Source organism: Numida meleagris, chromosome 8 (genome assembly GCF_002078875.1).
Source record: "Numida meleagris isolate 19003 breed g44 Domestic line chromosome 8, NumMel1.0, whole genome shotgun sequence".
NCBI classification, from domain to species: domain Eukaryota; kingdom Metazoa; phylum Chordata; class Aves; order Galliformes; family Numididae; genus Numida; species Numida meleagris.
Genome location: NC_034416.1, coordinates 3097480 through 3125238, shown reverse-complemented (window position 1 = coordinate 3125238; position 27759 = coordinate 3097480). Strand labels below are relative to the sequence as shown.

At 45.0% G+C, this 27759-nt stretch overlaps 1 long non-coding RNA gene across 3 annotated transcripts in view; it reads right to left on the bottom strand.

The window, feature by feature from the left end:
• Positions 1-21355, bottom strand: part of LOC110403257 — a 41070-nt gene extending 19715 nt beyond the window's left edge. For all 3 annotated transcript variants that reach the window (XR_002441591.1, XR_002441592.1, XR_002441593.1), the window contains exon 1: positions 21247-21355. This is a non-coding gene — a long non-coding RNA (uncharacterized LOC110403257). The remainder of the gene's footprint in view (positions 1-21246) is intronic.

The following is a 27759-nucleotide window of genomic DNA, read 5'->3' as shown; positions in this document are numbered from 1 at the left end:
TGCAGAAACACACTCTTCCACTTGGATTTGAGCCAGGAAACAATATCTAGCATCCCTACAGGGGTGGGAAATAGGATTTTAAATCTCGCAATCTTCAGCCAAAGTAATTAGATGGACAACATCACTCATCCCCCATCCCAGTAGGCAACCACGGGCTTTTCACTTGCAGATACCTGCGTTTTGCTTTATGATGTCTTTAATAAAAGCAGAACTGAAATGCAGCATCTCATCGCTTACAGTCTGAACCCGCCTTTAAATTGCATAACGCTTTATCAATTATATATCTAATTACCGTAGCCTTATTGATACATTATGGGCACACTTATAACTACTTAGGAAAAAAAAAAAAGGTGAATATGCCCCATAAAAACAATGAAATCCAAAGGCTTGCAGGCTCAGCACCTATTAAAACAACAGCATGCCACTTAGCAGTTGCGGTTCTAATGCCTGAAAGTTTAGTGCTACTGTCTCTGCTATGTAGCCTCTCCATCACCTGAATACCTGTGCAGAGAAACTGATGTTCTGCAAGATCACCGTTTGTACAACATTGGCATATCATTTGGTACTAAATGAAATGCCCCCTTTGTGCTTCCCAGTCTGTTGGGATGAACTGGCACAAAGACACCAGGTTTGTCACAGGTTTTTCTGGCAAGGAGTTTTACCCATTGCTTCTGAAAGGCAGCTCAGTTGCCAATATTGTATTTTTGTTTTCTGCCCACTAGTTTGGATACAACATATTGAATGTAATGATCAAAAAGGTAAGAAAATCTACTGGCTGGAGAAGCTGGAATATTTTTTTAAAACCGATTTAAGAAAATGGAAACAGCTCAGTGGATCTACACAGAGCATTTCACAAAATCTGTTTTTCATAGGAGGTAAAACTGAATATAGGTGCCAGCAACAGCCAGCCCACCACTGGTCTTACCACAAAGCAGTGATTTCATCAAAAGCTGTTCCATGTTTGACAATGCTGACGACAAACAGAAAAACATCTGCACCTTTAATTCACAAAATCAGACACCGGAAAAAAGAGCATGGACCCAAACAGCATTCAGCCCCTGACCCAAGCCAGTTTTTGAACAACCCACGTGCCTTGCTCAGGAGTCCTGCTGATGTTAACAAGGTTTCTGAGGGACAAAGGAAATGGGCTTTCCAGTCAGACTAAAGCCACTGCACATGGACAGCGTTAATTAGTGCTTACTGATGCTTTGCGGCATACAAAACCATATGTTTATGTCGGAATAAATGAGCTATCCCATTCAGAAGGTGACAAGGCTCTGAGAATAGAAGCTGGCTCCTCAGCAGAGTCCTTCATCCTGGTGGCTGAGCAAGAGGAATGGCAGCCAGGCCACGGTCCTGCAGGTCTTTGGAATTTTTTTTTGTTTTCCTTTTTTTCCTCAAAAACAAGCTACTGCATCAGCCCAGAAGTGCACGTGGTTCCCTTATTGCCCCGTGTGGGTGCCCTGCCCTCTGCGTGTAGGATCAGGATGGCAGGGTGAGAACACTGGAAAGCAATGTCCAAGAGCAGAACACTCAGACAAGCCATAGCCAGGGTTTGTTCTGATCACAGGGAAGGAGAACTGAGAGTTAATTGCTAATCACTTTGTGCATTTATATTTATTTAACATGGAGCCACGCAAGGCTTGCCTGTGCATCCATTTGTGCTAATGCAATCTAAAAGTGCTGTTTTAGTAGCACTGCTGGCAAGAGCCATGTAATGCCATCACTCTACATCCATGCACCAAATGCTAGTGTCTCGTCCTTTTGCTTCATCATCCACACAAGCCCCCATACCAGCCCAGACTGCTGCCCATCTGCTAACCTGTTCCACAGCCCCACAGTTAATCTGCTTTGCATGAATCTCACACCAGACCATACTGCGGTTCTTTATTTCCTATTACCACATGATGAGGACTAATTGAATTCTGCTATATATGGATGGAAGTAGTCCTGAACGTACTTGGACACAAGAAAATCTGAAGGGGACCCTTCAGAAATGCTTTAGGGAGCCGTTTGGCAAGTAATGCTCAGAAGATGCAGAGAGGCTTTTGTAAATCAGAGCACGTGATGCTGAGACAGAATCACAGAAACATTCAGGTTGGAAAAGAGCACTAAGATCCCCAAGTCCAACCCCAACCCACCCCCACCGTGCCCGTAACCACATCTCTCAGTGCCACATCTCCACGTTTCTGGAACATCTCCAGGGACGGTGACCCCACCACTCCATGGGAGGCCTTTTCCAAAATATTACCACTCTTGCTGAGAAAAGAGAAGAAACTTTTCCTGATATCCAACCTGTTCTAGGGGCATCAAAGTGGAGCCTTTGTGTCTCTTCCCTGTACAACTATTAGTTAGCCTCTGGTGTTGACAGCATCACTGAAATCCTGCAGCAACTCTGGGAAAATCCCAGGCCCTGAGAAGGTTGAATTCCAACACATGGGTAGATGAAGCATTATGTTAACAGCCATGGTTCCCCAATATCATCCTGGCAGCACTCAGTGAATATCTGCTAAGAAATTCTACCTGCCAGCTTCCAGGTCTCAGCAGCTGATAAATGGCACCGTGGATCTGAATTCAAGGTGGGAATTTCCATCTCACCTCCATCATTAGCATCCTACAAGAACTACTTTAAGCTTTGTCCTTGGGGGCAACATGCATTATGCATGGTAAGAATTCCTCCATCCATCTTCCAGAATGCATTATCGCTCTTGATAAGAGCTTTCCAAGTCATTTGAAAGGAAGGTGAGCTCACACATGAATACAATACGCTGCAGCTCCAAGTGTTCCTCGCAGAGCCTGAACCTGCCCCATGCTCATTTCTGCTGCGTGCAACAAGCAACAGAAGCAAGGGAAACAAAGGCTACACATGAATCTCAAAATGTCCCAGCAAGAAGCTCTATCCTACTTCACCTGTATTTTAATAGCAAATTTCCTATTTCACTAATGCAATGCGCAAACACGGCATGAAGTCTGAACTCGGACTCAAGGGGGTTATTTTTACAGCTCATAGACTGAGGCACAAATGCCTCCCAGAGACACAAAGAAGGCAATCAGCCCTGGCTGCAGTTGACTGCTCCCCTAACGAGCAGCCATCATGTCGATATTTCCAAAAAGGCCACTCCAAGTACAGCTCCATTCTGATTGTCTTCTAATCCCTCCACATCAAATGCCAAAAATATTTATGCCTGCTGTACTGCATTATAAATTTATATTTCTGAAAAGTAATGAGTTATGACATGACACCAGGCATGATAATTGAACCTCGGGGCCTGAAGCTGTTTTAGAGCTGTCTGACTTCTGGGGGCTCAAGTAACCTCCGGATGGCATTGGGGATGGTAAAAAAAAAAAAGAAAGAAAGACATCCAAACCTATAGACTGGCTTTTCACCAAGGGAGATGTCTAATTATACATCCACTTTGCCTTGCCCTGCAATGTATTGGAAGCAATTATTTTACAAAGATAAAGGGTGTCAGCAAGATTCAGTTTCTCTATCAGTTGTACAACATGGACATGCATACAGTGAAGTCTGACCCAGCACTGTCTGGGAATGTGTCCTGAAGTTGCATTCTGACATATATGAGTCTCATTAAATGAGCTTCCTTTATTGATTTGTGTGTTTTTTTCCATAAATGTAGCATATGAACATTCTTAATTTTTCATTTCTGCTCCTGGCTTTTCATTTGAAGTGATCCTGAGTGTAGTGCCAAGACTCGTAGCAGAAATGACCTTCAAGCTTGAGAGAAAATCATTTCAATTTAGAATCTGTCGATAAGCAATAGGCAGAAGCCTTGTACATTTAATAGCATCTATCAAACATTTTCCCTTAAGATCTTGCTGACCTTCTTGGCAGAGGCCATTCAACAACACACCACTTCCATTTGATGCCTTTATCTAAGGGACGGGATGGCTACTGAGTCACTGCCGCACACAGAAATTAGGTCAGCTATCAGCAACGACAGATTACAGAGCTCAAATCATCCACTCTCTCCGCATGATGAGAGGAACGCATCACAGTGGCCTTTCAGTGCCCTATAATTAGGGCATCCCCATCTCAGCCCTGCTCCTGCATTACAAAGCTCATCTTAGGAGCACAACAGTTTAAGGAAAACACTGTTTAGCAACTTATAAATCCACCCAGTGGTGGGTATGTCCTGGTTTTGCTAACAGCAAACCAGATAGCAGCCAGTGACCTCTTCTGCAGTGAATATTCAGAGGAGCGTCTCATGCTCTACAGCTGTGGAAGTCAGATCTGATCGGGAACAGAACTTGCCCCAGTGAATTCCACAAGCACAATTGACAGCAAAATCCATTTCCAACACACACCATCACAGGACGGAAGGAGGAAGCTTTGAGCCTCTTCAGTAGAACAGCTTGCTGATTGCACAGTAGAACTACAAATTGATATTTTTGGAAAGCAAATGATAAATTAAGAGAAGTGTGTTCAGATGATCCGAAGCTCTAAGAACACATCTCTTGCATGAATTACCGTTTTAGCAGAATGAAACGATCACATTTCCAGGATCAATTTAGTGACAACGAGCTTCACAGAAGGTAAACAGTAGCGAGTACACTCCTTTCTTTCATTTCATTGCGTGCACTCTGTGCCAGAAACACGTCTACATTCTCACCAGCAGTCGGCCTGGAACACTGTGCATGCTGAGGATGCACAGCTCTCAGCCACCCCCATGCAGAGGTAACGTGCAGACATCCACACGCCCCGAGCAGATGGTGCACCAAAGAATTTCTGAATGCTGAGAGGCCGTGCAGAGCAAAAAAGGGATTTTTATGAGCCCACCACGAAGTAGCTGCGAGCACAATTAATTGCTAACTATCAGTGGAAATTGAACAACCTCTGTTGTGATTCGGCATAGAGAGAGGAAAGACTTCGGGACTGAGAGGGAACCAGTGGATCAACACCACCAGGACAGTCACACTGAGATGGTTCCGGAGCTCAGGCCCTCACTGCTGTCCTCTCTGGGCTGAGAGATGGATGGATCTGTCCCTGGGGTGGCCCTTAGGTGAGCCACAGCAATACCTTCTCTTGTAGGCTTGCAAGCCAGAAGGTGAATCAATGAAGGCTGCATTTCATCAAAAATTACTCTTGGAAAAGACATTCATTAATAAAAGTACCATCATTGCCTTATTGGAATTTACTTCTGCATATTTATAAGCCGTGAGAATGCTGAAAGTAGGTAATCTGCAGCATTAATTCCTTCCACAAAGTATCACTTTATGTCCAAGTAGGATTTATGGGAACAGAAAATGTATTGAAGTAATGTATCAAGAGGGAAAAAAAAAAAAGAAATCAATCTACTTTTCATTAAAATAAATAAATAAATAAAATCAAAATCTTCAGGAAAATCATTATGCAGAGCTAGATTTCTTCCAGACTTGGAAATGAATACTTTCACAACAAAATACATTTGCTTTCTTCCAAGCCTACCATTTTTTATGACTCTTGGCAGTGCTGCTAAGTGGAATTTGAGAAGTTAAAACCGATGGTTGCAAAGATTGCAAGGAACGCACTGCAAGCATGCAAAGGCACAAAGAAAAGTCAGGGTTTTGTACAGCACCAATTTTAGAGCAGAGCTTCTTAAATCCTGCAGCATATACTGTTCATCTGCAAGAAACTATCTCCTATTTTCTGAGATCGTACCATCGCTTTTACGCCACGCGGTGATTTCAAAGGATTTGGGGTTTTTTTTTGTAGCTTTCTTTTTAAAGCTGAAAGCAAATGCATGTCCTTATATGAAATGTAAGTAAGATTTCCTTCGCAGCCAGTTCTCTCTCCACTACTTTATTCTTCAGCAAGCAGAGGACTGAGAGCTGGGGCGATGCTACCTGTAGAATAGCTGTGGGTGGAGTCAGTCCATTGCTCCCTTTTAGGCTTAGCATAGGAGCAAAAAAAACAAGGTTCCTTCCCATTTTGTCCCTTTACTTATCATTAATTATTTTACTACTGAAAAAGGCAGCTTTTATTATTAAAACATTCATCATATTGATAAGCAATGAAGTCAAACTCAATCATCATCTTGCTCTGTTCGGTTCAGGCCCCCATATCAGTGCAGATATTCCCTGCACAACTTTCAGATTTTAACTAATTTTATTGTTAATCAAGAGCATGGCTGCATTGTGATTGCATTCAGTTCTCTCTTCTAAGAACAGCACAGAAAAGATCCAGAACTAAATGTTCACATCTCTCTCGGCTGCTCTTTATGCCCATCTAATTAATCTCAGGATGATTAAAATTCAATACAATAAGAAAGTGGTCAATGCCATAATTAGATAAACGAGCTTGTGCACGAGTACTGAAACAATCAAATCAAACAAGCCTCACGTATTTCTCATAAGTGAGGGAACAACTACACTTCAATAGCTGTTTTAAATCCCCTGATGATGCTCAGGTGGCCCTGTCTCATCTTCCAGAGAACAACAGCAGTGTCTCCTACTGCATGTAATGTATTATCTATACCCTTTGAAACTCAGAACATATCTAATACCTTTCTGGATCAAACACTTTTTGAATTTCTAAGCCACGAGAAATGGCTATTCCCAGACTTCTTGGCATCAAAGAAGCTGAACAAACATTTCCTGTCTGCAAACCCAACAAGGAAATCTTCCCGGTAGCAAAGCAATTCACTACATAATCATGGCAAGTACCAAATCTTTCAGCACCTTTACGTTTTATATTCATGAGTAACGTGGACATTATTTGAAATAGGACATCATTTCTGTCTCAGTAATCACGTTGTGTTTAGAGGCTGTCAGGAGAGATTACTGAAGTCCTCATGAAATGCAGACATGAGAGAGTAATGGGGCGTTTGGCTTTGTTATTTACATTGAATATTCCTGGGCAGTTCTGCTCCTCCGCAAAACGGTCTCCTACAGCTCTTCCAGTGATTTAATTGCAGCTTAGGAAACTAAACAAAAGGCCCAGCCCTGTGCATGGCAGGCTGTGGCTCCTGCAGAATGGCGGCTGATGCTCGGCGCGTTGCTCTTCCTATGACACACAGCGGTGACACAGAGAGGTGCTGTGATTCATGCACTGTGAGCTCAATCACACAAAGTCCTCACAGGACATCGGCTGTGTTAATTTATTAGTAGCGAGGGAAAAACTGTACGTCTTTACTCTTTCCTGTGCTTTACCTCATCCCCTTCACCCCCTCGGCCTTTCTCTGCCAAAATGGGCAGCTTCCTCACAGAGCTTGACCATCAAACCTTCCCAACAGAAATGCGGTTTGTTCAGGCATCAACCAATAGAATCGTAACTCTAGAACACGCTTTTGAACTTTTCCAGAATGAAACAAGCCACGTATTGGAAAAACCACTTCTTGGTGACCATAAATTTGTTTCATAGAATGGTTGGAGTTGAAAGGGACACTTAAAGGCCATCTGGTCCCACTCCCTGCACTGAGCATGGACACCCACAGCTCCATCAGGTGTTCAGAGCCCATCCAGCCTGACCTTGGTGTCTCCAGGGATGGGGCATCACCACCTCTCTGGGCAGCCTGTGCCACTTCCTCACCATCCTTTTTCCTTGTATCCAATCTAAATCTCCCCTCTTTTAGTTTCAAGCCATTTCCCCTTCTCCTACCACAACATACCCTGCTAAAAATCTGTCCCCTCCCTTCTTACTTACCCTTGAGATACTGAAAGGTAGGGCACTGGGAAGTGTTCTCTCCGGAGGGGACAGCCCAGCCACCTGCCTGATGCTGCTCCCCATGCAGATCATTAATATTTGTTGCCAGTTTGTTCAGCACAGATGAGATTCAGATCCCACATTTGTGTAGGGAGCTACTTTTATGAGCCCATTCATCAAAAGCCTGGGAGAATTTGTCAGCACAACCGACAAATAAAAATGCTCAAAGAGTCCCCTTTTGCAATCCCCATCAGACAGCAGAGAATTCACTGCGGAAATCTAAAGAGCTTGTTATAATTCAAATTAAATCTAAGTATAAATTGGAATTTTAAACTTAAAATCCATTATAACGTGGCAATTCGAGTGAAGGGCAGGAGGGTGTTTAAGGTTGGAACATGCAAACTTTTCTCACTATGATGCTTCTTGTGTTGCTCAAGCACCGCAGGGCAGAGGTTCCCCCTAGTGCTGCTTCACACTGTTACCCTGCAGCTGCAGTAACTGCTCACACCATGCAGCCCACATGCTTCTGGTTTGCAGAGCTTCTGGAGGACAGTCATCTATCTGTCCATTCATGTTGGTCACACGTTAATCATTTGCTGTTAGGTATAATTTGCTGCCTGTTAGCCCCACGTTTAAAAATTTCACCATATTTCCTCCAGTTATTAGTAATTTTATATTACTCTAAATATTATTATCAAACACCATTCAACCTATCTCAGCTTTGGGAGAGGCAGAGTCTTTCCCTGCGCTCATGCCATCTGTGAAGGAGGCTGTTTCCATAAAGCCAAGGAGAACTGGAGCTTTTCTCCATCTGGTTACGCTCATCGTGCATGCTGTCAGCTCTGCTTCTACAGTAAGGACTGAGTGTCAGGAAAGAGCAAGCTTGTTATCCACCTTCCCTCCCCTCCTTGGGCTGCACATCCCATCTCCAAGGCATACTGTCAGCAAAACCCACCTCTCTTAGCTCACCCAGTGCCAGAGCTTTCCAGCCCCCAAATGACAGAGAAACCCACAGCTTAATCCTGACCCAGTGTGAAAAGAGCTGAAAAAACCTCACTGTGCCTCCAGACCAAGCACCCCCATTGCTCTAGCAAGTAAATAAATCCCATGCAGTAACCCATTACTGCCTCGCATTTTGTGCTTTTTAGCATTCTCAAGTTAATTGCCAAATTATATTAACATTTAAAAGAAAAGGGGAACAAACATGTCACCTTGGTTGCCAGGGAACCTTGAGAAGCAGAGCTCATTTCAGCCTGGTTGCTAGCTGGCATGTGGGGCTACTGCCCCATAGGGATACTGCTATTTCACAGCACTCTGCAAGACCATAAATTTAAGAAATCATGGGAGAAGGTCAACACTGCAAATCCCTGGTGCCCCTAGGGCCCCGTAAATATCTTGCTTCTCCATGGAAAGAGTTGCATAGCATTCAGAGCAGCTTTGCCAGATGAGCGCATCGTTTGCCTGTGACCCTGCATAGGATGTGGGGGTTCCCAAAAAGGAGCTGGGACTGTTTCTGGAAGAACAAACACATTACAAATCCCACAGTGTCTGAATTTTCTTGTTCTCGTGTTTTGTCTGTCTCAAAATAGGATTTTCTAGTGGCTTAAGCTCCCAGCAACAGCCGAGGGAGTTGAATCAGATCATAGATATGTGTATATAAATGGTTCTGCAGAATCGTGTGGAAAGTCAAAATGACACGACTGCGGTGAAATCATAACATATCGGTTTAATGCAACTCCAGCCATTTGCTGAGGCAGCAGGGGCTAACTTCAATACAAAATACATATTCAACATCCCTGGAAGTGATTGTAAATCCTCTGCACTTGTGGGAACGGCAGCACAGCCCCCAGATACCTCCTCATTTCCCGGAGCAGCTCCAGTGCTGCAGACCAGGAGCAGCACAAATGGAGAAGCACAAATACAAGGTCAGGGCCAAGCAGACACAGAGCTGCAGAGCTCCAGCCTGCTGCAGGGCCAGCCCTGCTCCTACAGCCCCTGTGCACCTCCACATTCCCACCCCTGCTCCAAACCCCAGCGAGACAGTGCCGTCTGAGTCAGCATGTCAAGAAAATCCACGTCCTAATTATCCACTGCCCCTAGCATGGTAAATAAGACCTCCCAAAATTAGATATTTTCCCCGTTCTCTGTTTTATTTTTTTCTCCCCCTCCCTGGTGAGGCGATCTGGCTAACTTTACCTGGCAATCGCATCTCCTTTGTTTAATAATGACAGAGAATATTTGTGGGTGGTAACAATTTACAGTGCCTTGATGTACGTTAGGTAACAGAAGGAAAGGTACACACAGCAGGAGATGGCAACGATCAGAAGAAGCAGAGTTTCAGGGAATTAACGTATTCCATTGTGTTGTCTCTCAGTTTCCAGCACCATGTGGATTATGGCCCAAGTGCCCACTGATAAATCACTGTCAGGGCACTGGAGAGTGCAGCAACACTCATACAACTGCACCAGCGAAACCTGGTCTGCTTCCGAGCTGTCACTAACACCACATTCATCTCTGATGGATGATGCTCTGGCAAAGCTTTTTCCTCATTGTCATGACCTGAAGAAGAGAGCTTGGCTCACTGAAGAGCTTACAATTAAGATGCTTGGACAAAGAAACTGCAGCTGCTTGGAGTTTTAGAGGAGAATGTCTCAAAGAGCAGGAGGAAAAAAAAAAAAACTACCTTTCATCACCGCAATTTCCAGAAGCTTGCCAGACACCTCCATTTGAGAGGAAGGCTGCAAATGTCATGAAAACACAGGCAGAAAAGCCCAAATCCTTGCAAAAGTCCCTCTGTGCACCAGGCTGTGTGAGCTCATAGACCCCAAGAGCCCACAGTGCTCCCGCACACCCAGCACATCCTCCTTACCACTGCTTTTAGGGATTGGGACCATTTGTCCTTCCCAGTGTTTTCTAATCCATGTTTAACTGCATGTCTGGATGCACTATTCTTCATGCAACCATCTCCTTAATTCATACGGTTACAGATTAATTAGGTGGGAACACGCCTTGTGGCCCTTCTCCATGTCTCTTCAAGATGATCCTGGGTCCTCCGTCCTTATAGCCCATTTCTTCGAGTTGTTAGAGAATCATGGAATCATTAAGATTGGAAAAGACCACTAAGATCACTATGTCTAAGCCCAATCTACTCCACCGTGCCCGTCACCACGTCCCTCAGTGCCACATCCCCATGGTTCTGGAACACCTCCAAGGATGGTGACCCCACCACTCCCTGGACAGCTTGTGTCAACGCATCACTACTCTGTCCGAGAAGAAGTTTTTCCTGATATCCAACCCGAACCTCCCCTGGCACAACTTGAGGCCACCACCTCTTGTTCTATCACTGTTACCTGAGAGCAGAGGCCGACCCCCGTCTTGCCACAGCCTCTTTTCAGGTATTGTAGAGAGCAGTGAGGTCTCCCTTGAGCCTCCTCTTTTCCAGACTGACCCATCCCAGTTCCCTCAGCCTCTCCCTATAAGACTGGTGCTCCAGACCCCTCACAGCTCCACTGCCCATCTCTGGACGTGCTCCAGGACATCCACATCTTTCCAACAGTGAGGGGTCCAAAACTGAATACAGCACTCGAGGTGCAAGAGATTGCAATTTGTCTGTCCTTCATCTGCCTCCAGGCTGAACAGCTCCCTCAGCCCTCACCACGCTCCATACTTCAGCTCCCACCAGCTGAGGATAAATATTTCAATAATAATAAAAAAAACTAACAAAGAAAACCAAACAAACAGTAAAACACAGCAAACCAACCATGCAGGAAATTCAGAATAAAAATGCCTGCTAACTCTCATATCTCCAAGTTATATCATTAAAGTTTCAACTTCTCAAATATATTCCATACTCTCAGCCTTTCTCTGAATTTATATGCTTGGTTATAACTTGGGGGAAAAACAAAACAAAACAAACCTGTAAGGTTTTTTAAGGTTTTGCCGAGGCAAAATGTTAACACTGTTATTCCGGCTCAGACTTCCAGCGCTTTCAGAAATTGCAAATTTCCTCATGCTAATCCCGCTCATTCATATTAATGCATGGGAGATCAGCCTTCATCTGATCAAAATGCATGCTCAGTGTTGTGAGCTTATTTATTTTAAATAAGGTTTATCATCAGAATGCAACATTAAGAGAACATTAATGCTGTGAAGGCAGCAAGGCTTGCTGAATTGCTTCGAGGATACTTAAACCAGACTTAGGATAACTTTATCCAGAATACATCAGCAGTTAATCAAGTGGTTCGTGGGAATTACAGAGCAGGGAATTAGGAGACATACAGGACACAGCGTCTGCGCCCATTAAAATGATAATCTTTGAGTGATTTGGTAAAGGAGCATTAATCCAGAAAGGGACAAAACTGTATCAAAAGTGCCCCAAAGTGTCACGAGAGATCTCAGGATGCAGCCTGAAGGCTCTTAGTGTCACTTTGTTTTACACGGGAGAACAAAGCCAGTTGGCTAATGATACTCCTTAAAACCTGTCATAAATGACAATGTACAACAATTCATTTAAAGATCCACCTAAAGTCATTTCTGCAAAGATAAAAAAAAAAAAATGTATTTTTGGAAAAATGATGGTGATACTTCAGCTCAGAGAAGGCAGAAGAGATAAGGGCAAAGGCTGCAGCCTCGTGTGTTTGAGATGGACGTTGTTCTTATTCTTGCTTGTTACATGGGTGCTTGATTCCCGATGTCAAGAAGCTAAGGGAGATGGAAATGGTTTGATTGGTACTACCACTCCCTCTTCCCTACAGGGGGATTTGAAGGCTTGCAAAGTTGATTACATTCTGTCAAATGTGCTTTGTATTTTGATATGTCAGTTATTTTCTTTTCCACTCCTAGTGGAAAGATATCCATCCCATACAGAAACCTCAATCCAGCTGTTTGTAGAAGGAGTTGGAAATGAGAAGGGGCAGCCAAGGCTGAAACTGCTCAGATGGGTTTATGGGAATCACACAGTCCATCTTCAGAGCATCTTTTTATGCCCAACATCTGAGCTGATTTTATTGTAATTTCCGTAACTATCCTAGAAAATATTGACTTCTTCAGTATATTTCAATTTTTCTCATTGCTAAATCTGATCTTTGGAAGCCCTGAGAACCTCAGCCACTATCAGAACAAAGCTCCACACTCATTATTCCAGCTTCTTGCTGCAATGTTCTCAAGTAATGAAGCACAGCACATAATCTCGCTGGTCATTTAGCTCCAGAGGACAGAAAGACAGAATTAAATAATAGCAAAACTTGCACTCCTGTCAAAAAGATATTTCTGAGCCATTCTGAAGAATGGATTTTTCTCCATGGTTTCATTTGCTATCTCTGAGGAATCTATACATCCGACTCTGGATAATCAGGAGAACAAAACCATCAAATTCCATGAGCCAAAGTTAAAGGTTTTTCTTATCTTTTAACCCCCTACAGGATAGGTGGCACTTTATGTTCCACCTAAAACTCATTTCAACTAGTCTGCTTAGCAGTCCCAGCAAGGCTCCCCTCTCCTTGTTCCAGTGCAGAGGGACAGAGTCCCTACTTAAATCAAGCTCATGCTTCATTAAAACTACTTTGAGCAGTCCTGCACAGCAGGGCAGTGCCCAAGGCCAAGAAGGTTTCAATGAGTCGGAAACCAAGAGCTCCCCGGAGTGCCTGGAGCAGCCCAGAGCTGCACATATCAGGCAGTCAGTGGAAAGTCCCCCACTGTTCTCACCGGGCTTGAGTCAAGGCTTCAATTATTTCAGTTCGTGGGAGGAACCCTCTGTGGGCAATGTAGAAAATGGAGTTGCCCACAGGAGAACACCATGGCCAAGCTGTGTGCAGGAAACCAAAACAATGACCCACAACAGGAAAGCATCTTTGCCTTCGTCTGCCTTGCACTAAAGCTGCACGCCTTCTTTTGTAACAGTCTGGGAGTTCTAATTCCACCTCTTGGATTTCTTCCCAACCCCGTGAACCAGGCCCAGGTGCTCCAGCAAGGACTGTCTCCCTCTGGGGTTCAGTCACCCTGTCTGGGGAAAGCAAGACAGCAGCAAAGCCCAGGAGAGGTGTCATAGCATATGCATCTATGTGCCATTGCCATGCAATAGTCTTCCTGGGGAGACTAAGGGGCAGTCCTAAGGGAAGGGCCAGTTCACAGATTTTCCATTCTATGACTGAAATGATTCATTTCCACAGAATGAATGGACTGATGCTGTTCTTTGCTGAACATTATTATTATTATTTTTTTTATGTCTGTGGGTTTTTTTTGTTTGCTTGTTGTTGCTTTTTTCATTTTTTTTTTCTTTTTTAAACTGGGAATGCTCAAAAGCAAGTGCCATGAGGAAAGAGTTGTGACAACACATGTGGTTGCTATTCTCCCACTTTCCAGCTCTAAAAAGAGTGGTGCGATCATCTCCATGCAACCTAAGCCACCGTGCACACCATCTCATCATCCCAACATGGAGGAAATGCTTGACCAGAACAACCTCTGCAAAAAATTGATGAACCATTTCACAGCCCTCACTGCCACGAGGACGAAACAATTACCAACACTGAAGCATTTTTATAAACACAGCCTTTGGGAAACCGCTAGAGATGGGACTGAAATAGCAGCTCGTTAGGAGCCTTGTTCCAGCCAACCCATGGACATTTTTATGACCTAGTTAACATTGATGGCCAACATTAGCAAACCCGGCCATCCATGGCAGAGCACCTGGGTGAGGGCTCGTCCGTGCACACTGCCAAGCGCTCTCAATACAAACCAGCTGCTGGGTTTGCTCCCACAAGGAGCTTGGCTGGGGCAGCAACGCTGAGCAACGTTTTGTACAAGCACTTTTTCCTCTTTTTTTTCCTTTTTGCCCCATTTTTTTTTTTTTTTTTTTTTTTTTTTACATCATTCTGTCCTGTCTCTTCCCCCTCTCACATGCACAGCCTTGAAGGAAAGGAAGCCTTGGTGGTTTGCTGCTAATTTACAGCCCCAGGGCTGGGAAGGAGCCAGAGCACTGCAGGTCTGGCAAACACTGACACAGCACAAAGCATCCCGCAGAGCACTGTGTTCCTACAGGGGACACAACACTGCTCTGGGGCAGCCTGACTGCACCCATGAAGCAGCTCTGCATTTCACCTCCCAGTGTGAAGGGCTTTCTGGGAGGCAAAACCCCACAATGGTTGTGATTAAGAATCACCTTTAAAAGGCTTTACAAATTAGCCGCAGCTTTAGGTGTTAGCAACTGGCAGCCATGCTCAGGAGGCAGCGTAGCCATGGCTGAAGCTTCGAGGTTGCAAAGACCTGGGGTTTTGTTTGGTTGTTTGTTTTTAACAGTTCCAGTCATATAGCAGGACATTGGGACTGAACTGGCTGCAAGCAGAGGGGCAAATAGCAATTTCCTCCCTCCTGTTATCAGCAGGCTTTGGGCTCTCCTATTTGCAAAGGGAGCAGAATCCATGGGTCAGTTCAGCAAAACAGGCTCTGAGCCGAAGAAAGAAACTGATTCTCTTGGGAGTTGTTTTTGTTTGGGTTGTTTCAAATCCAGCAGCTGAAAGTCGCATACATGAGAGCTGCAGGGTTTATAAGGCAGACTGCAAATGTGCTGTCATTTGAAGTTAACCACAAAGTCAGCAAATGCTCTCACTTCTCATGGGAGCAGAGGGGCTTTTGGGACCCGATTTTCTTTTTTTCTTTTTAATTTGTTTTGCATGATTGGATCAATCCAAACGGCCTTTACTGGTCAGAAGTGCAAAGAATCTCTTCTCATTATAGGGCATTTACCTCTGTAGTAACACAAGAGACTATTGTTAGGAGAGATTACATTGCATCAAATGAACTTCTAGCAGCGATTTCAGAGTGAAAACAAGAGGTCACGACCCACAGACCAAACCAGAACAAAAAAAAAACCTGTGATTACATGTAAAACTGCATAATGAGAGCAATATATGTCTTCACACACACACATATGCATGGAAGCTCTCTGCTTTCAGAAGTACTCTGGCTGCAGGAACGTTCAGGTAAATCAGCACTCATAGAAAATTGTTCAAAAAGCATCTATACATTCAAAATAGCATGGCAGCACATTGTAGGAATAGATGCAACTTTGCCTCACCTATAATGATCTCAGGAACAAAAGCAATCCTGATGGACTAGTTAATTACAGCTTACCTATTCAACAACTAAAATGATCCTACTCTGCTTTAATTTTAACATCAGAAAGAGGTGGTAGAGAACAAAAGGAAAACCAGGTAAGAAACGTACGATTTTGTTAAATTTAATCAGTGGCTTTGCCAACCCCCAGCTGACATCTGTAGAAAGGAGGACTTCTCACGCAAACGATCCCAGCAATTACTGCCTTTCAGCAGTCAGCACCCAGTTTGTTCCACGGGGCCATTACCTGTCTTTCCACATGCCATGGAGCAACTGTTGCGTTCCACCTCCTCCTACACACAGCTAAGAGATTGCGGTCCCCAGTCTGCTCCCTTCAGCAGTGATTTGCTCTGATCTGTGCAAGGGCACTCCGTGTGTCTGCCGCTACGCCACGAAATGAGCAGGAATTCAGCAGACGTGGGAGATCAAGATGTTGCTCTAATGAATTACATTTCTGTTTACCCTACTGTCCATTACAGTAGAGTCTGAATTGAATGTTCATCACCTTCTCCCCCAAACACCAGCCTGTGTGTGCTGATACCTACGAGAGCAGCAGAGCCGTGAGATGCCAGCACCCCCAGCACTGGGGAGCACAGCTCAACTCCTTTCTACCTCTGTCTCTCCTTGCTTTAACTTTACACTGAGCCAACTCAGCACAGCGTTCAGCTTGCGCCCACGCTGTGGCTGTCAGTGCAATTTGGGGCACTGTTATCTTGGGGTGCAGGAGCTGCTGCCCTCAACCACTGGGAGAATCACCTCAGCATTTCGTGCCAACATTTTGTTTGCCTTTGCTCCGCGTGACATCAGCCCTGAATTTCATGTTTTGTTGCAGCAGAAGCACGATGAATCAAGCAAGAGAGGATGACCTTGTCACGGCCAGCCCCAGGCGGGCACAGCCTCAGCGCTGCTGCAGCCCCCGGGACACGTGGTGACCTCAGCAAGGGCAGCACCTGCAGCCTGGCACCCACACCTTTTTTTGCTGCCTGCTGCCACAGTGGATTGCAGGGGCTCTGAGGACTCAAAAACATTTGGCTGTGGCATGACTCCCCCCAGGAGTTCTGCCCTCAGCTACGTCCTATGGACAGCACTGCCCAGAAGTGGTGGGAGCGTCAAGGTTTCCTATTCCCTCAAAGACACCAGCAACGTTGTCTCGGCTGAGCAGAGCAACACTTGCAGATGAGCACATCACCAAACCCTACCAAGAGGAAAGAGCTCTTGTTTTTGGGAAGGTGAGGAAGCTCTCTGGGAAGGGAAGGGCTGCCAATGGGGTCACCACCTGATGCTGAAAACCCCGCTGCTTGGAAGACATAACTGATGATTTACTAATTGTCTCAATTTCAGATGAATGTATAGTAATAAACTCCTTCAGAAGCTTACCTAAAAGTTATGCTCTTAGCTTTAAGCACATGGGCATCTTTAACACAGCTGATAGCAAGACCCTCCAGAAAGGGAAGCACAGCGCATAGAAGAAGGAATATAGGGCTGTAATAGCATTTTGAATACTGAAAACTGATTTTGAATACTGATTTTGAAAACTGATTTTGAATACTGCATGGCTTTTTTTAGACTACCCTGGGGTCAGGAGGACCTTCAGCCCAGTAGGCAAAGTAACACTGCACCACGTGCATGTCTCATAGCAAAATTCAGGGAAATCTGGAGATATGTTTGGACCATGAAGTTCACATATTCTGGTACGTTTGTACCTTTTTCATGCTGCTCCTGGCCAAACAGAAATCACGTTGCAGCTCAGGATGATGCACTGCAGTGTGAGCGCTCTGAAATTGGCTGTTATCTCTACAATTTGTAGTACTTAGAAATACTGGCATGAGGTTAAAAGAATAAAAAAGAAAGAAAAAAACCACACACGCTTATTTTTTTCCTCCTAACTGCTCAGCTTCAGGTCTAAACCTGCACAAAGCTGTACCTCCCCCTACTTCATGGCACTGCACAGCCTCACCTTGGCTGAGTTAAAAACCAGAGCAGCGCTGACAGGCAATCAAGCCGCAGAGGGACAGACAGAGAGCTTTGCACAGAGGGAGAGGTTTCTAACAAACCTCACGCTGTCGCATTGCCCTTCCCCGGGGAAAACAAACAACCCGAACGGAGCCCGGAGAACGTGGAGCGATAGCATCAGAAAGCGCATTAAGGAGGCTTAAAAAGGTACGTGCACAGCAGCAGGAGAGAGCGCTGATGTGAGGAGATAAGAGCTCTCAGCTCTTTCCCCAAGTTTCAGCACGCTTCTCTTGCAGATGGGGAAAGAGCCAGGCAGGGCGTGTGGAAGCATCTTCTTTTCTGACTTAGCACTGAGCTAAGCCCAGCAAGCACGCTCGGAAAAGAAATACAAAACAAAATGTCCCGAACTAGCAGCCTAATAAGCAGTTCTCATTACTTTGTAGGTGTCAAAGCCAGTCATTTCATGACACAGCGTGAGCACTGCCCTGTGACAGTCGGTTCTTGCAGCTACTCCGTTTCTAACAGTTGATTAGGAAAAGCGTATAATGGAGCATTCAGCAGCGCCTAAAAATAGAGGGGCTGGGAGATCTTGGATTGCAGGTCAAGGGTAGGCAGAATAAGACAGCCTTCTGGAGGCGAGGTGTGCTGCATCCCACTACCACCAAAGAAGCTTTCCACGGAAATTAGAGTTTTGCAAAACTGTCTCTGCATTTACGCCTCAAGAACAAGGGCGTCCACAAACACCCCAAACAAAATTCCTGCTTCAGGATGCTCGTTTGGGGTTCAAACCTCACTTTTGTTTGGGCCGTTCCAGACTTGGTCATCCTCTCCTCCTACTCTCAAAAAGAAAAGCGTCTCTTTTTGTTGCAGGATGGGACAAAAACTGCTCTTGAGGCCTCGGCTGTGCCCACCAAGCAGAGCCCCGCCACCTGCCAGCCCCTGCCATGCCAGCACGGAGCCTGTCATGCTGCTCTGCTCCCACTTCCCCATGCCGCAGGGAGACAGATGGCGCAGAGGAATTGCAACCAGCTCCTGGGCAGCCTCACTCAAGGAACGTTTGCAGTGACAGAGGAGCAGACTGAAAGAAAGGCATCATACAGCAAGATTTTGATAAATTTTGCAGAATACCCAGTGACCTTTAATACCAAGGAATTGGGGAGCAGATTGGCAGGGGATGTATAGAGCAAACATTTTGCTTCGTGCGCCGTCTATGCAGCAGGAATGTTGAACAATTGCAGACTGCCCACCCTCCTGTCATTTAAAAGTTCAGCTGTTTTCCCTGTGAATCACAAGGTGCTGAACTTGCCTACCAGCCCAGGGCAGCGATGTAGCAGCGGGCTGAGCCCTGCACAAAGTCCCACTGCCTTATCAGTGCTCTCCAAACACCCATGTCCATTAGTGGATCACAATGCAGGACTGGGATTTTTGTGCTGTCTGCCATGAAGTAGACTTACTTCCATTAGAAATGCTACAGCTGTGAATCCAAGAAAGATTAGCCTGTGTTTACAGGGGAGAAGAAATGAAAAAGCTGAATGGATGTTTCTGTCATGCCCAGAGCTCTGAGCATGGCAAGCACCTATAGAGGCTGCAACCCAGAGCCAAAGAAAACATCCTCTATATTACTCAGCTTCTTACCATGGAAGCATTTAACATGTGAAATGTATTACATTCATAGTAAAGCAAGTCCAGACTGATCCACTTTTACACAGGACAAAGAGTTCACAAATGGCAAATTCCCACTCTGCAAACCTCCCAGAAGCTGTAGAAAAAGAAAAGATGTCTCAGACAGGTGGTCCGATAGATCACCATCCAGATGGAACTGAAAGCACCCCATGGCTTTGGGGATAGAGATGCGTAGCCTTAACTATACTAAATGTTAAGTTCTCCACAGCCAGAACATACTCATAACAAATGGGGATCCCTGCTGAAACCGTAACAAAGGAGCATCTAGCTGCAAAGCACACAAAGCAAGACCCCACAGAAGATGAGCAGAGGAAACTTGCGGTGTTCGACTGCACAAGCAGCAGGGACACTCATTGCCCAAACCGCCCCAGCTCCAATGAAGGAGCTGGACTCATTTCTCCCAGTTGAGTCCATCTTTCTCTTGAAAATGCATGAAGAGCCTTCCTAACAAATCATCCCCTTCCTTGTGAAATTGCTTAATCAAGATTTCCCCATGCAGCTGGCTTATTTGCATCCTTCCTATTGCATTAATATATGCAAACGGATGGCACTGCTGATGCAAGCAAAGGAATAAAAGGTCACTGAAGCAAGTTTAATTAAAAAGAAAGTCTGAACTTGAGCAAGAGTTAGCTAAACTGAGACATATTGATTAGCAGAGCTGGTTTTAATTATTACAAGACAACCACAAGTTTACTTTGATATTGAACAGAGACAGTCCTTCAGATCACACTATCTCATCTCTCTGACATTTCCAACCACTTGGGAGATCAGTGGAGCTAAAAACACCAAATAAATAGCTGTGAGCAAGCAGAGGTCTGCAGCCTGACACAGAGCCCCCGTCCGTGCTGAGAGATCAAAGCAGATGCTGCTACACAGCATCCTTCTGTGGGCCAAAGAGGCCACAGCCATCTGAGTAACAACTGTACAGACACCTCAAAGCAGTAGATGGTCTGGGAAGGAAAATCTAATCTATACTTTTTTTCTTTGAACCTTAGTATCCATAGGACAAGCCAAGGGAGAGGGAGTCAGCTGTCCCATCCTTGCACAGAACGAAGGGCCGTGGGGCACTTCTGGGATGGCGACCTGCCCAAGAGCAGGCTGCTTCTCCCATCACCTTCACAGCACATCCCTGAGCAACAGCAGACATTTTGGGGTGATGTTTTTAAATGCACCTTCCCTCAGGGTAAAGAGTCACCTCCACCAAAGCTCAAGTTTTCTCTATTTAACTCTCTTCCTCCTCAAAGTACATTTTTTTCTAGCAAACAAAGAGACACTGACTGCATGTTACCTCCATCACATGTGTGACATGACAGGGAAGCAGTTGCTAAGCGACTACCTTGAGGGTGAGGGACACCTCACAGAAATGTTTGTAATCATCCATGAGGATGCACACACTGAGGTCTGATTCTGGCGTGATAAGAGAGGCAGAGAAATGAGCCCAACCTCCGCACTGTAAACTCCAGGTGAGGTTTAATCAAAAAGAAACTGCTCCCAGTAAGTTGTTCAAATATCCTGAACAATCTGATAAACAGTGAGACAGAGCATACACAGAGCACCTAGAAAACAGACAAGACTTTTAATCACGTCCAACTCCTGGGTAAGAGCAAAAAAAATTGAGGGCAAATGTCTGCCTGAGCAAAATGGGGGAGATACCATCAGATGTGAAAAAGCTAATTGAAATTATCCCAGCGTAGCTGAAATAATTAAGCTGAGTCTTAGTTCTGATAGGAGCTAATTCTCCTCTGAAGGAGCCTGCCCTGCAGCACCAGCCAGGCAGCATCCCTGCCACCCAATATCTGCCCTGCTATGAGAATGGACACTGCCAATTTGAAAGGGGCTCCAGGTTTCTGTTTTTCACTTACCTTTATATCCCCCAGTTCCCTCCTACTTGCCACAGTTTCTGCCCACCAGCATCAAGCCTCCTTTCTCTCTGTGCCTCACGCTCACATTTATTGGGTCCTTCCAGCTCTTCCCTGGCTCCATTGGCTACAGCTTGTATTTTCCAGCTAATCTTTCTGAACCTGAGGGCCAAAACCAGCTGCAGCTCATCTCCACGAACCCTGTGGTCAGCTTTGACCACGGCCTCTGGAACTGCCTGAAGTCAATCACCCTCAGGCTGCAGTGATTAGCAGAGATTGCACTTAGATCAGCAGCAGCCTCACGGAGCTCAGGAGCTTTGATTTTGCTCGACAGGAGAAAGAGATGTTAAAAATATTCCGGGCATAATCTCAGCCAGTCAGGTACATTTTAAAGAGATAAAGCAGCAAAGATTTTTTTTGTTATGAGTGGAAGTGACTGACTTATTTTTCACAAGAGTGAATGGGGGACCAAGGGAGGTGGTAAACGATGTGCTGAAGGCACCTGAGCTAACATTCACAGCAGGAATAGGAAGAAATTCAGCTGGTGCTCTGAGCTGGTGCAGAGCTCAGGGGAAAACTCCACCCAGTTGAGGAGCTTTTGCAATGAGAACTCACAATTTAAAGGTTATTGCCACAGAGAGGAGAGGCTGGGTCTCTAGAATCGTAGAATCAATAAGGCCAGAAAGATCTCTAAGAGCCCCAAGTCCAAGCCCAACCCACCCCACCATGCCCATCACCACATCCCTCAGTGCCACATCCCCATGGTTCTGGAGCACCTCTGGGGACGGTGACCCTACCACCTCCCTGGACAGCCTGTGCTGGTGCATCACCATTCCTTCAGATAAGAAAATTTCCCTAATACTCAACCCATTCAATTACACCTCTAAGCCACAGCTAACAACACGCTTTCCACATTGTGGGTGAGAGCAGAAATAAAGTGAGGGTACACCTGGCGTCCTCAGCACAAGGAGGTGGAGCTGCCCTGGGCATGACGGTGAGCAAGAAGTCACAGTCTCCCCGTGGTGCCCTATCATTCTCCAGGAAGCTCCTGTGAGACCTCCTGAGCGCCACTGCACGCTTTTCAAGCTGCAGTCATTAAAATGCAGGCTGAGTCCTTGCTGGCTTCCCTTGGCTAAGTCAAGAGAGCTCAAATCCACTCGTAAGTACTCTTAAAGTTCAGTCGCTGCTGTTTGTACAGCGCTGTGCCGCAGAGCCAAGAACAAAGCATCTCAGTGTCAAGAAATCAAGGAGCCTGTCCAAAATCCCCCACGGTGGCAATCAGCTTAATCTCTAACTGAAAAGTGTATAAAAATGTGAACGGGGTTTTTTCATCCCTCCACCTTCAAATCAACACATTTAAAAATAATACGTACGGCTTTTTTTCTTTCTTGCGTGTGACTTCAGCTTTTTTTGAGTTATCTCCATAACTACGGGCAGAGATGAGCTGCCTGCAGGCTGAGCTTCCCCATGTGCAGCACCTAGATTGCCCCGTCCTGGGAAAAGCTGAAGGTCTGTTTGCCAGAATCCAGGCAGTAAGGACATCCCAATAGAAATATCTATGGTACGGGGAACATTTCTATTACGCAGAGTTGTTGTGGACAGAAAGTTGTTGTCTTATTGTTGGATGGATGCCGCAGAACAGACAACTGCTGGAATTAATGTTACCCACATTCCTCGCTTCTGGACTTTGGACTTTTTACAAATCAAAGGGCTTCTATTAAAAATCTGCAGTCACCTAAATTTTTCAGGTGTATTGTTGCTGGATCCTGACTTATCTGGGTTCTGGACTCCTTCCATCACACCATGCTCCATGTCAAATCCCTCTGAACACACGACGCACCAAATGGCTCAGTACCACGCAGGACATCTCTCTAATAGACTCTCATTCCTTTTATCTTCTTTCACTTCAAAACACAAAACATTTCCAGGCACTCTAGAAAGCCAGCATGGATTCCACAAGATCAATCTGCAGTTTTAATGTACTTTTGTCAGAATATATTAATGCAGCTAATGGTAACATAATGAGGCAAGGCTTAACCCAGCTGCATGACATTTGAAGGAGATGAATATTATTTCACAGGATCTAGTCCTTTTGCAGAGAAGTCACTTGTCTGTCTGGGTGCCAGACAGTTTTCTGTGATGTGAAATCTACCTTACAGTCAAAAAAAAAAAAAAAAACCAACAAGCTACATTTGATGGTAGGAGCTTGAGCCAACTTAATTTGCACTGATAATTTGTGGTTTTGAGAAAGTTACCATCTGGAACAACTATGAGAAACATCAGAAGATCCTGGGAAAAGGTAAAGCACATGAAAGCCATTCATTCACTCTTAGGAATGTGGTTTCAGGTGTTCAGATGAAGAGTGCTGGACAGAGGCAACATCCCTGCACCTCACTGTCATTTTCAGGGTGGGATAAATCCTTCCCATCCAGTGCTTGTGCAGGGATTCTCTACATCACTTCCCCAAATTTTGCTTATTTATATGAGTATCTCAATATATATTATTCATAAATTATTTATGTGAATCTCTTGACTCCTATAAATGGATTCTATGAGTTGTAGAAATCAGTCAGCAATGTCACTAGGTCCAGCATGGAGAAGAGATCCGTACAGTTTGGACAAAGCCTTTTGTTGCTACTGGGGAAGACAACCCTGCACAGCCCAGCTTGCTGGGGGCCCAGATTGGCAAACATGGGTCTACACATGCATTTCTGCTTCCCTTGGAAAGGCTCCTTAGCTTTTCCTGGCTTAATGCAATCCATGAGAACTGCAGGATTTCACAACAATTCTTTCAAGCACCTTAATGCTGAAGGTAGAAAAGCAAACAAAAGCAATAAGAAAAAATAAGACCCTGCCATGTCAAAGCCCAAGAATCCCCCCCCCCAGCCCCACGATGAGTCCGCCCAGCCATCCCCAGGGACCACATGTGCTTCTGCTCTACCTACCACAGCCCCTCTGCAAACAGACCAGAGCTCAGCACTGCTTCCAGCCATACCCATCAGGCAGATTTCACCCGGGATGCATCCAACCACGAGAATGGCATTCACAAATAACCCATCAATTAGCCATCTGCTAAAAAAGCAGAGTCAATTAGACACCTCTTGGTCTCCGTGGGTCAGTGAAGCTCTCCCGGGTGGGTGAGAGCAGCCATGAATGGTTCTTTCCATCTCCCGTATTTGTGCTACTGGGATCAGGAGCCTCATGCTAGAATAGCTTTCATTCTCGTCTGTTTGCTCTTCATATTTTATTTCAGATCTGGGACTAATTTAGTTTAAGATGCGTAGTAAATGCATACTGTATGTTGATAAATTATTAGCCTTCTTACATAGCATGCCATTCTGTAAATCCACAGAGAGCTCCTTACTATTCCCCACTGTGAATCAAAGGACATTTGCTTAATAACTCCATATCCAGATGCATTCAGTGAAGCACAGGGAAAGTGTCGTTGTTTACCAATCTGAGAGAATGTCCTAGATCCAAGAAGACATAAATCCTACCCAGACCAGCTGTCAGCTATGTGTGTGCCTCTCTTTGGAAAATCTAGTTTAATAAAGGCAACACAAACATCTCCCTCCAAGCCTGAGCGTGACACAAACAGAGGTGCCGGGTACCATAATGATGGGCATATGGATTTTCTTCTATGGAATATCAGCAATAAATTGACTTGGGCACAAGCAACAAAAGGATGTTTCGGCCAAGTCATAGAATCACAGAATGGTTTGGATTGGAAGGGACCTTTCAGATCATCCAGTTCCAACCCCCTGCTATAGCAGGGACACCTCCCTCTAGCCCAGGTTGCTCACAGCCCCATCCATCCAGTCTGGCCTTGAGTGTCTCCAGGGAGGGGTCACCCACAATCTCACTGGGCAGCCTGCTCCAAGTCAAGAACATGCCTTTTAGCTTTGCCTTTTATGAATCGATGAGAGACTCTGCTCTTTCTCATAACCTCAAAACTGAAATGCAGAATCTCAAAAGTGCAGCCTCTAAAATGGTTGGGTTATTAACTACTGTGCTAAGATTATTTGCTAAATTACAGCATGGAAGTATTCACCAGCTTATTATTTCCAACAACAGGCGTCTTTTATTAAGAAACTCAACTTGGATAATCAAGAACCACCCACTGTGAAATGAATGAAGTGTGTTCTCCAGAGAGCACAATGGCTTTCTTTACCAGTGCTGTGCCTCAGCAGAATGGCAATGCATCCCTGGCTTGGCAAATGGGGCTTTGGAAAAGAAATAATGATTTTTTTTTCTTTTTTTTTTTCTCTTTCAGGCAGACGAAATTGTTTGTTAAATTAAAGCAAAGTCTTAAGGAGTGAGAAGTTAATAAATAGTGAACAAACAGCAGACCTAATGGACCAGCACTAAAGGCAGAGTCCCTTCCTATCTGTCAGCATCAGCTGTAAGCCTTAATGCCTCATTCCAAGAAACCCAGTGAGCAAAAGCACAAAAAGTGAACTCTTCTTTCTTTTCAAACAACACTTAACTCTTAAAAAACGAAATATAGAAGTTAGTGAAAAGGTTTGCTGACACCATCTCCATTTCACCATTGTCATGTCTTTGTAGTGAAGATTTTGGGAACGGGCTGACAGTTCTGCAGGGTGAATCAGCTGTTTTGTACCACAGGGCTGGCCAGCTGAAGTGGTTGTGAGGTGAGCATGGCTGGGCACAGCTAAGCCTGACTCCATGCTTCCTTCCAGGCCTGGAAAGACTTTCTCCCAAACAGAGTTGGCAAGAGCGTTGACCTAGCCCTTGCAGCCAGGATGCCCCGTGCTGGGGGAAGTCCCTGTGCTCACTGCTGAGCAGGAGATTTCAATGAGGAAAGACAGCCAGAAAACTTCACTGCAAGGCAGCAAACAGCGTGAGCTCAAAGAATTCACCTTCCATGCAAAGGGAGAGCTCTGAAGAGGCTCCCTGGTCACACTGCAAGCAGAGATGAGCCTCCAAATCAATCAATTTCACAAAACGCAGTGACAAATATTAAGGAAATGTGATTTTTTTTTCTTTTCTGGCATGGAAAGAAATGGATGCATTGGTTTGCACTCTACAATCCAGGAAGCTTGAATTTCTTTGGGTCAGGATGCCTCCTGCACAGTATCGAAGATCTGCACATTTGTCAGCTCATAACACTTCAGGGACTCCCAGTACATCTTGATTTTATCCAATTTGGTGTAAATTTATATCCTCTGAGCTTTGCTTGCAGGACAGCAGCAAGAAGGATGAACCGTTCAGAGGCAGCACGGTGTAGAAGCTTCAAGTCATGCATCAGGAAACTTCCACATACAAGATTCTTCCTTGCTGTCTGTACAAACAAAGCTGTCATGCCCACTCCCCATGGGCTTTACTCCTTCCTGCAGCAGCAGGACAAGCTCTGCCCTTTCCCATCCTACTCTGAGGACAGAGCTTCCCCATCAGCAGCAGTGCTGGGGCAGCCCACTCCTTAAGCTTCACAAGACACGCCACTGGGTTCAGATTTGCATTTGGGCTCACAACAAAGAGAAACCTGTTTTAAAAGGTTCTCTTGGCCAACCTACAAAGCTGGGTGTTTTTTTTTGTTTCGTTTTATTCCTCTGTAAGCATGTGACATTCTTACAGATCATAGTCAAAGAAACACAGAGTTGATTTTGTTTGCAAAACTCGTTCGCTAAGGCACAGCACTCACTGTTACAATGCAACGAGCTGTTCCAAGGAACACTGAAATCAGACAGGACGCGTACCTCGTCTCTTATATTTCAGCCTTTTCTCTATTTCCATGGAGACTGCAGCTGGAGGGATACTCTTAATTTGACTGGATTTGATGAAGTTCTGTAAAGATTGAACCATTAAGTTTTGAGTGCTGGATTTTTCCCTTTTTTTTTTTCCCTTTTTTTTTTTTGCTACTGACATAACATCGTTATGTTGTTTATAGGAATTATGGTTTTTATCTTCCTGTCAACAGAATATGCATGCAAATAGACTTAGATTATTTATAGAGCAACATCAAATTAAACTGCTTGTATAATGACTTAAAACTGGTTATCGCTATCCTGCATAATATCTGTTTAAACACACCACTTGCAACGAGCTTTCCTAATCAAAGGAGGAAACAAAAACACAATGTTGCTAATTTCATGCATGCTGTGCAGCTCTCAGCACTGCGGCCATGTGCAGTGCAGGAGGATGCTGCTGCTTTTACTCATATGCGCTCTTCAGTTTCCACAGAGATTTTTGGAGAGCAATGTGTTGGCCAAATTTTGGATAGAATAGTTTTTTCGCAATAGGGTTAGCGAAGCACAGGGACAGGCTGCCCAGAGAGGTGGTGGTACCGCATCCTTGGAGACACCCACTTTCAGGCTGGAGGGGCTCTGAGCTCCTGAAGGAGCTGTGGCTGTCCCTGTTCAGTGCAGGGGATACGGATCAGATGGCCTTTAAGTGTCCCTTCCAACTCCAATTCTATGATTCTGCGAAAAGATGCTGGAAACATTCAAACACATCCTCCTGCTCCTGCCATGCATTACAGCAGGCTCTGGTCTCTCT